The sequence below is a fragment of the Cryptomeria japonica genome, chromosome 9 (assembly GCF_030272615.1).
Source record: "Cryptomeria japonica chromosome 9, Sugi_1.0, whole genome shotgun sequence".
NCBI classification, from domain to species: domain Eukaryota; kingdom Viridiplantae; phylum Streptophyta; class Pinopsida; order Cupressales; family Cupressaceae; genus Cryptomeria; species Cryptomeria japonica.
This window is the reverse complement of record NC_081413.1, coordinates 432,900,957-432,912,537: the sequence shown is the minus strand read 5'-3', so window position 1 is coordinate 432,912,537 and position 11,581 is coordinate 432,900,957.

Below are 11,581 nucleotides of genomic sequence, written 5' to 3'. Positions count from 1 at the left end.
TTGATTCTTTCATTGTGGAATTTAGATGTGTGTGTAGTTTTGAACTTAAGCATTTACTTTATCTAATTTAATGGACAATTGGATTAACCATGGTGTTAATATAATCTACAATTAATCTTCATTGGTAACCCTTAGGAAATCATGTGACACTAAATATTGCTTCTTACTGTGCCATGATACTAACCAATCTCCTAAGTAGAAAGCACCTCCACTTGTACTTTTTTGGTCATCAATACTTCCTACCCAATCTGCATAAGTATAATCCAGCAGAGAGAAGTCTCCTTTCTTTGGATACCACAGACCATAGCTGATAGTTCCTTGCAGATACCTGAACATTCTTCTGACTGCATTTAAGTGAGACTATTTAGGAGCAGCCTGGAATCTTTCTACCATGCAAACAACTTGTAAAATATTCGGTCTAGATGTTGTTAAGTACAACAGGTTGCCGATCATAGACCTATATAGTGTTTTCTCAACTTCCAGTGATTCATCTAGTTTGCTCAACTTACAACCAGTTGTCATGGGAGTACTTACCGGTTTATTGTCCTCCATTTGAAATTTCTTCAGCATGTCTTTCGCATACTTGGTTTGGGAGATGAAAATTCCTTTCTCCTTCTGTGAGATCTGCAAACCAAGAAAATAGGACAACTCACCCAGCATGGACATCTCAAACTCTGTCTTCATCTGATCTGCAAAATCTTTGCACATGATGTCCTTGTCTCCACCAAAGATAATATCATCCACATATACAATAACTATAATCATGTGTTCTACATTTACCTTGACATACAAGTTGTTGTCTGCATTCCCTTTTTGGAATCCTTTCTCTTTCAAGTATTTGTCTAACTGGGAATACCATGCTCTGGGAGCCTGCTTCAAACCATACGGGTCTTTCTTCAACCGACATACAAAACTCTCATATTCATGCAACAAGTACCCTTTTGGTTGTTTCATATACACCTCTTCTTCAAGATTTCCATTGAGAAAAGCAGATTTCACATCCATCTGATATACTTTATATCCCTTGTAGGCTGAGAAAGCTAAGAACATTTTTATTGCCTCTAACCTAGCAACCGGTTCAAAGGTTTCTTCAAAATCAATACCTTCCACTTGAGCATACCCTTTGCACACTAACCTTGCTTTGTGTCAGACTATCTTTCCTTCTTCATTCATCTTGTTCCAATAGACCCATTTGGTACCTATGACATTCTTGTCTGTTGGTCTAGGAACAAGTTCCCAAGTCTGATTTTTCTCAATTTGTCTCGATTCTTCATCCATGGCATCTACCCATTTTTTACTTTTGCTAGGATCATCAAAATTTTTGGGCTCTATTTCAATCATGAGACGGAAATTTACATGCTCACCTTCCTGAGATAATCTCCTTCTGGTCTGTACACCTTCATTCCTATCTCCTATGATCTGATCTTCCGGATGATTCTTCTACACATACCGATTGGGGATCTTATTTGGTGTATCTTCTATGAGTCCATTGTCAAATTGTTGTTTATTTTTAACATCTGAATCATCAATGTAAGACATCGGTGTAGATTTTCCTCTATGCGAGTCTTCATATATTCTCACATTTACACTCTCAACCATCCTTCTCAACCTCTTGTTGTAGCATTTGTAGGCTGTACTGTTAGTTGAGTATCCCAAGAAGATTCCTTCATCACTTTGGGAATCAAAACTTCCTAATCCATCAGCATGTCTCTTGATGAAGCACTTACTTCCAAACACTCTGAAGTGTTTGAGTGATGGTTTTCTTTCATTCCATAACTCATAAGGAGTCATTCTAATATTCAGTCTTAATTGTACCGAGTTTAAAGTGTAGATAGCAATATGAACTACTTCCTTCCAATATATATTCGATATGTTGGCCTCATTCAACATAGTCCTAGTCACCTCCTTCATTGTTCTATTTTTCCTCTCTACCACCCCATTTTGCTGAGGTATCCTTGCAGTTGAATACTGTCTTTGAATTCCATGTTTCTCATAGTAGTCAACAAATTCATTGGAAGAAAATTCCCCACCCCGGTCAGATCTTAAGCATTTTAAATAGTGTCCACTTTCATTTTCCACCATCTTCCTAAAATTTTTGAATCTCTCAAATGCCTATGACTTGTCATGCAGCAAGGTTACCCAAGTCATTCTTGAGTAATCATCTATGAACAACATGAAATACCTTTCTCCAACCAATGCTCTTATCCTTGTTGTCCCACATAAATCTGTGTGTATCAGCTCCAAAGGTCTTGAGGTGTTATATTCTTTTGTTTTAAAGTTGACCTTTGCTTGCTTACCTCTGACACATTCATCACAAAATGTGCTTGTTGGTTTTATGATCTGAGGTATGTTTCTCACATACTGGTTCTTGCTTATCCTAACCAGATTGTCAAAATTCACATGGCCTACTCTCTAGTGCCACAACCAGCTTTCATCAACCTGTCCCATCATGCATTAGGACTCATAGAATTCTTTCAGATTGTAGACATTTCCCTTTGTTCTCTTTCCTTCTACTACCACCTGACCAGTACTCTGCTTTCTTATCTAACAACCGATAGAGTCAAATGAGAACTTGTACCCTTTATCACACATCTGACTTACACTCAGTAGGTTATGTTTCAAACCTTCCACATAGTACACATCATGAGCCTTGAGCTTTCCATCAATATTCAATGTACCCCAGCCTTTGATCTTGATGGAGGAGTTGTCACCAAACCGAACTGAACCACCGTTCCAATCATCAAGCTTGATGAACTTTTTCTTATCTCCGGTCATGTGATTTGAGAAACCACTATCAACTACCCATAAATTCCTTCTTTCAGCATGTAGAGCAGTTTGTACAATCAGGCTAGACTCTGTCTTTTTTTTCTCCTTCTCTACCGAAATCGGTTTCTCTTCTTTCTTTTCCTCTTCTGTCACTTTGTGTTCTGGATTTGTTTCCAACTTCTCATCTAGTACAATTATCTTTTGCTTGTCAGTTCTCAGCTGACAATACCTTTCTATGTGACCAAAAATTTGACACTTATAGCATTTCACATTAGCACTATAAGATGTACTCAATGCATTCTTGTAGAACATTTGCATATTACTCCTACATTCATAACTCTTGTGACCAAACTCATTGCCATTATAACATATGGCATTTGTACTTTATAATGTAGCAAATGATTTTCTACTCTCAAAACTAGGGTTGACATTTATTTTCCTACAAAGTGCCATTCTATGACCAAACTTATTACACCAGTGACAATAACCATGAAAATTTGGAATATACCGGTTAGGTTGTCTCAAACCTGCACATGGCTGCCTCACTGGGGGTATTCCTTTCATTCTCCTAATACTTGTGAATCCTTTGTAATCAATACTTGCATTTCTCCTTGGATCTGCATGTCGGTGCATTGAGTATTGTCTTCGGTTTATTGGTTGAGCATATTGGTTTGTGTGGTGGTTTCTAGCAACATCTGCATATGTCTTATTGTCAATATCCTTCCCTACCGTGAATGTCTTCTTCTCTTCACCTTTATTTGAAGAAGTGAATTGTATCTCCTTATCAGATGTTTCTTTGTTGTTTGAACTTTGGCCTCCTTGAAAATCTAAGCCATTGGTATCTTTGGATTGCTTATGTTTTCTCAACATCTTGTCCAGGGCTTCAGTGTTGCCTTCAAATTTGCTTCTCACTTTTATTTATTCCTAACTTTTCTCTAAGTCGTTCCGGAGTTTCACTATTTCTGCTTCCAGATTATGATGTTCCTTTTCCTTTTCCCCTAGACCGGTGCTAGTGACAACACATCCTCTTGGCCTCGTCCAACTGGAGTTTTAGATCTGTGATTGTTCTCTTGGATTCTTCAAGAGATTGCTCTAGCAATTCTTGTTCTTCAGCTGCAGCCCTTTTTACCTTCTTTAAATCTCTTATTGTTTTCTTTAGCTCATCTAAGGCACTAATGAGTTCTGCTTCAAGGTCTACTTCTCCTTCTTGCTCTTCCTCTTCTGATTCTTCAGGTACCTGTACCTCTTGAGCCATAAAAAGGTTTTCTCTGACTTCATCTCCACTGCAGCAGTCATCCGAGGCACTTTCCTCATCTGTGGTATCATCTTCATATGTATAAAGACTGCTCTACTTCCGGCAACCTTTTCTACCATGTCGGTAGACATTTTTCTTCCTATCCTTACCATATGATCTACTACCACTTGATTGATCATCTTCATTATTATCACCATAAGGACATTTAGTAGCAAAATGTCCAATCTTTCCACAGTTGAAACATTTCAAAGGCATCTTGCCTTTATATTTGCCTGAACCTGTCTTGAGTCTTCTAACAAAGTTTGCCATGATATCATCAGTCTTCACCGGTTGCGTCATGAGCAGATTCTTATTTTCCTTTTCTTGAAGTCTTGAATGCAACTTCTTTCTTTATAGCATCGGTAATGATAGTCCCCATCTCATAAGCAGTTAGGGAGCCATACAACTCATCCATTGTAAAGGCTTTCAGATCTTTTGCTTCTTTGATTGTTGAGACCTTTGTATCATACTTAGATGTAAGGGATCTAAGTAATTTCTTTACTACCACCTCATCTTTTATTTATTCTACAAGCCCTCTAATGGTATTTGTTGTTTCATCAACCCTTTGAAGATAGTCAGCAATCTTCTCTTCATCTCTCATCTTCAAACCCTCAATTTGTGCTCTCAATGTCTGCAACTTGGCTTCCTTGACTTTAGCATCGCCTTCAAATATATTCTGCAACTTATCCCAAGTCTCCTTGGCGGAGGAACAATACATGACTTTAACAAACTCATTATCAGACAACCCACTAAGAATGGCATTCTTAGCTTTAGCATTATTCTCATATTCCCTCTTAGCCTCTGGATCAGTAAGGGGATTATTAGGGACTATATATCCATTCACAACCGACATCCATACATCACAACCTAGAGAGGACAAATAGGTTTCCATTCTTATACTCCAAAAAGCATAGTTGACACCATCAAACATAAGAGCTTTTCAGGAGGCGGATTCATTTCTTGCCATTGCAAACACTTGATAGGATCTACCCAAGATAAAGAATGCTTTTGACAAAACAAGGTACCTAGGCTCTGATACCAATTGTTGGACACAATGGATCACTGAGAGGGGGGTGAATCAGTGATTTAAACTCTTTTCCTTAAACAAGGAGATACCGGTAAAATATAAAACAAGCTGAGTGCTAATCGGTAGCTCAAACAGTGCAAACAAGTTGTGTCAATGAACTTGCTAAAACATCAATATACCACATGCACAACAATGCAACACACAACACCATATATATACGAGGAAAACCCAATGTGGGAAAAACCTTGGTGAGAATATATGTTGGAGATCTTCTGCTCCAATCCAACCTCAGAATAAATTTTTGATTATAATATTTAGGGCACCAACCCAAGGAGCACCAACCCCTGCTTTATGAGCATCAACTCAAAGGTGCACCAACCCCTACACAATTTGTAGGCTACAACTGAAAGGAGCTACAATCCCTGCACTAAGCTACAACTTAGTGAAAACAATATAAAACTCAGATATACAAATGAAATCAGTGTTTTAAATGAAGTTTTGCAACCTTACAATATTCTCCTCTGTCGGTTTCACCCTTACCAGTCTGTATTCTCTCCACCCACTCTTCAACTTGACTTTGCTGATGATTTTTCTAAAACCTCTCTCACAATGTCTTCCCTCTCTCAACTCACACTCAATCACTCTTAATCAGGCATAGCTTCTGCCAGTTTGTCACCTTTGTGTTCAATGCACACTCCACCAGTTGTTCCTTACACCAATTTACTCTGCTACTACTTCTCAGTCAGATCTTCGCTCATAAACACTTCAAGTGTTTATCTCTTTGGCTCTCAGACAACAATTTTACACTTGTCTTCACTCTACAGCAACAATCACAGTCTCAAGTCATCATATTTAAACTTGAGCTTTCCCGCCAAGAATCAATTCAAACTTGGGGTGGTTAGGGTTTCCTTCACCTAACAGAATCTACATGAGATCCGATCTAGTCTATCTTGGATCGATCACCTATACTCGGGGAATGCATCTGTACCTATTTTCCATTATCCAATGCATACTTTCTAAAGATAGCAATCTCGTACATGATTTTCTACCTTGAAATTTGTCGACTCGTCAAAAAGCTCAGTTGTTTCCTTCTCAAGATCTTCTTGCAGTCTGATTTCTTTGCTGTGATCCAAGTGCCAACTACTCCCTGATCTTTCTCTATCATTCTTCCTTCCCCGAGCCACATCAGCCAGTTACCATCCCATGATTTTTGGTTGTTTCATTAATATCGACTAGATGTTTCAACAACCATGTTGATTGAGGCTTTGCCGACCTTTGCATGTTTTCCACCTCACCTCCACATGGCATCACAATGGTCATACACTCAACTCACCAACACAAGATCATTTTACACTTGAACATTCAGCAAACTCATACTGGTACAAACCTTTACCGGTGAGACCTTCTTCTCCTGCTAGCCGGTAGTGCACACTACACCGGTAGCCCATCTTCACCTCCCGTGATTTATGATTACTTTTAACATTCTACCTCTTCATCATAAACAGGAAGTCAACCTCCAAACCGGTTTAAGCTCTACCATTTATCACTCAATATGCTCACACACTCATGCATCTCACCTCATACCGGTGATGTTACTGATAGTATTAATAACTACTTGTCTTCCACCATACCAGTTGACAAGCCTTCATGTTAATCTTCTCAATACCTTATTTGTCTTTCACCATATCAGTACACTCTTCTTTATACCAGATGACATACCTCTACCGGTAGCCTACCTGGAATACCGGTTGACATCAATGACAACTCAATGCCAACAGTTTCGATTTTCCCTATCTTTTATGCATTCTGTAAAAACCAACCAAATATATATATATATATATATATATATATATATATATATATATATATATATATATATTTTTTTTGTATATAGTATGGAGGGAGCGTGGGGAACCGAAGCTCCACCCACTGCCATCCTCGTGGTCACCACAGTCTGTGGTGATCCACAAACTGTGGTAGCCACGGACCATGGTCATCACGGCCTGTGGATATCATAGTCCATGGATACCACGGCTTTGGTAACCATGAGTCGTGTCCATAAACCCTGTTGTGCGATAATACTTTTTAGTTTAAGTGCTTTCCTTCTTTCGATTATTGTTTAGTGTTGATATATATATATATATATATACATATAGATATATACATATACATATATATATATATACATATATACATATATATATCTATGTATATATATGTATATATGTATATATCTATATGTATATATATATATACATATAGATATATACATATACATATATATACATATAGATATATACATACATATAGATATATACATATATATATATATACATATATATATATATATATATATACATATATATATATATATATATATATATATATATATATATATATATGTTTATCTCTCTAATAATGAGAATATGGCAGAAATCAGTTATAATATGATTGTGTAAATGTAATTATATATATTTATATATATCCAAAATATTTTCATCTAAGTTTCTATTTTGAGAATAAAGAATATATTTGAATTGTGTTTTAAATCTAGTTTTATTTTAGTCATTATATGAAAGTATAAATAAAAGTTTATTTTATTCTTGAGTTCTCAATTCAATCTTATTGTTATTGATTCAATCATGGTTGTGGAATTGGAGGAAAAGTTTCTAGTTATTGTCATTGAAAGATAGGATTCGAATTAATTTTAATGTTTTGAATTTTGGAATATTGAGAACTAAATGTTAAATTTGATTAATGTAGTTATAGGCGTTATATTGCATTCCTTGATTTTATATTATAATTGCTCTTATTCTAGACCATGGTAATAGTCAGCATTGTCCATTGTATTTGAATATTCGATTATATTGTTTGAATTGTGTTTGACCCTTTTAGGCCTGGTCTGTGTTAGATTCCTTAAGCACAAGTTTACTTCTCGTCCTTGTATGTAGAAGATTGGCGTCTTGCTAGGCTACCCCGATAGCTGAGTCTTCATTGCTAGCTTTGATGTACTATTTACTATTGGTTTTTAGATCTTTTCTAGCATGTGGATTAAGTCATGCTATGGATGGAGTCTTGTCACCTTAGATATCCTAACCTTGAGTTTATTTTGAATCCTAGATGCAAGTAGGGAGAGTGGATTCTATTGGGGGTCGGGACCCAAAGAGGTCGCCAGGGTAACCCAATAGAAGTTTGGTAAACAAGTGATAACCTAATTAATAAACTTGGGTGGGTAGTTAGATCACACTAAATAAGATAATTCACTGATGCCTCCTTACCCACAAATGCTCGTACAGGTTTGAGGGTAAGTGGAGAAGGGCCTGGAATGGCTTCCACCAACCTTGTCTCTGCAAAAGGTTTGTGTGGTCCACTAGTAAATGTATGGGCGTCGAGGGTCGGGAGAGGTCACCAGGGTAACCCAAGATGGGGGTCGGGACCTAGTGAAGATCTACCAGGGTAACCCATGACATTCTAGTGATGATACTCTTCCCTTGCAACATAGTGGTAACCCATATCTCTTCCTTCCGTGTATTGCTGAGTTTCCACAAGTGGATGGTTTTCCATGCTTGTTGCCTTTGTATTTCATGTGTTTCTATGGTATTCTCTTGTGATCCTCTTTATTGTTAAGTTTTGGTGATTCCTCGATAGTATGGGTATGTTGTTTCTCCGGTGAGTCATGTTGATACTCTTGTTTATCTTTCTTCTGCCTAGTGGATCTGATTGGTACCTCCTAGCAACGGGGGTGGACCTATTTTGGTGCCACATGGTTGGGTGGAGTGCTTTTCACACCCATTGGGTTTGGCTCTTTTATCTTCATGTTTGTGTTGGCTCGAAGAAGATTTGAAGACTATTATTATTGTTCTAGATTCATGTATGCTCCCTATGTGGGACTTTTGAAGATTTGTATATTGAGGATCCATCATTTTGTATATGTGATTCTTATGTAAATTCTCGATAATTGTAACGAGAATCTTGTATCCATGTACTTTTTTGTAATGTATTTTATAGCAATTCCTTGTAATTATTTGAGATGATGTATAACCTTGTGTAGCATCGTTATGGGGCCTTGAGGACATTTGTTAGTTGATTCTTTATGTATTTCATTTAACTGTAATTAGCATTTGTATATGTTATATTGATTTGTAAGAAAAAAAATCTTGCATTTTCATGTTCATGGATGTTTTGTCCTTTGGGCCTCATGGCAAGGCACGACATGTTATCTTTATTTTCCACTTGCGTTATATGATACTATGATCAATTTTATGATGGCCTATGCATTCTTGTAACTATTAAATGATGCATTTGATATATATGTATATGGTAGTTGTTCATACTTGCATATGTTGACTAGTAGATTTTTTTTTTTTAAATTATCTCTATTTGTGGTTAGATTATGGTTATTTTTCTATGGTATTTTCGCGGGCATTACATGAATTCAATTTTCTGTTTATTTATTTTCCTGTGCATTCACCCGGGCTGGTTTCCAAGAGAAATTTATGTGTGATTGAGGATTTTGAATTTTGGTTGTGCTAGTTGTGGACTTTTGACTCTTCATCGAGTTCTCTTGCCCATAACTTTTATTATTTACGGGTTGGTTTCATTTTATCCTTTGTATATTTTATTTTGAAAAGAATTGTCTACTTTGTGTTTGTGTTGATTGATGCGGGAGATTTGGGGAAATATTGAGAATGGTATATATAAATATATTTATCAACTTACATTATTGTGGTTTGGGAATCAATGCATTATGTATTTCTATTACTATTTGGGCTATTGTCATTAATGGTTTTCTCTGCTTATATTTTCATTGTATTGTTGGAAAGCATCTTGAAATGATTGATGTATGAGAGAGCTTTGTTTATTGTCTTTTGGAATGCTTGTCAATCCTTTGGTTGAAATTTTTAATTCATTTCCTTGGAAATTTCTCTGTGGTTTTCTCTATATTGATTAGTTCATGCGTATAGTTGGGATCTGTGATCATATTTGATGAAGTAATTCCCCATGATTGATTTCTATTGTTTTGGTTGTCTATGACCTTAGTTTTAAGTGGATTTTGCATCCCTTTTGGACTTATCTTGGAGTGGTTTTCGAGACAGTGATTTTCCTGAGCCAGTCGCAAGTTTATGTTTTCATTTTTTGAATTTCTCTACTCTGTCTCAAATGCACCATTATATGTGTTGTATGCACCACTTTAATTATTGAATGTGCCATTATATGTGTCAAATGTGCCACAAAATGGGTCAAATGTGTCATTCTGACTTTTTCAATGAGTTTTGATGATTTCCTCAGTCTTCAGTCAATTTTTTTGAATCTGGCTTTGTACCAAAGGCTTTTGATGATGTCCTTGAGATTCTTGGTTCTATGTATTGCTCATATTTGACTGTTTTATTGTTATTTTGGCTCCGGAAAAAGGGATAATGTCTTGTCATTGAGGATTGTGCATATATTTTGATTTAGCTCCAAGTAGGAGAATGCCTTGCTGTAGAGATTGATTTAAGTAAGCTCCAGCATGATGGATATGCTCCATTGTTGAGGATTTGATGTTATTTGTGACTGAGTAAGATATACTTGTGTCTTACACTTGTTTATTATTGTGTTATTATGATTGAGGTGTTGGCATTATAACAGACAATAAGAGATTGTTGGCATTTCAATTAGGATATTGAGAAGGTTGTTGATGATTATGGATATAACTGATTAAGGATGTTTACTGTCTTAATATTATTATTTTGTCATTGATGTCAAGAAATTGATTTTCTAATTCAGTATGATGTTGCCATATCTTAAGAAGTATGATTTGGTGAGTATAAAGATGTCGGTAAAAGACACGGAAAGAATGTGATGAATAAGGGGAGGAATAAGTTATTCAATGGGCAACTATTACCGAGTTAGACAATGATGAGATCATGATGTTTAGATTGTTTTGATATCCTACATATGTTTTTGATTGTAAGGTTAATACTATACTATGTTACCGAGCAAAGAACCTAGTCGGTAAACCCTAAGGAACCTAGTCCTAAGGTTATCGCTATCGGTTAATGAAGGCGGAATGTCTACCGAGTGAAGTTTAGTATTTACCGAGTTGCAACCGAGCTGTAACAGAATGCATTAAATGATTAAAAGCATTATTTAATGAAGGAAGTTGATGAGATGGAACTGATTAAATGATTGGTATGTCGTGCATGAAGTTTGTTAAAGAATCTATGGCAAAGGAAGATCGGCAGAAAGATCTACAGCATAGATTGAACTGCAATACCTTAGCACAAGTTCCAAGAAATGTATGCAAGCTCCAAGGTGTGGTAAAACGTTTTCAAATCGAAGGATACATTAAACCTAGTCAAGTTTGAAGATCTGGTGGCTATGATTGATCATGGGATATGTGATCAAGGAGATTAAGCAGTTAGCAAATTGTTTATAAATAAGGAACTGTTGATAAACAATGCATGCGGGCAAGTGTAAGCACAGGGATGCTACATAGTGATTACCGAGCACAA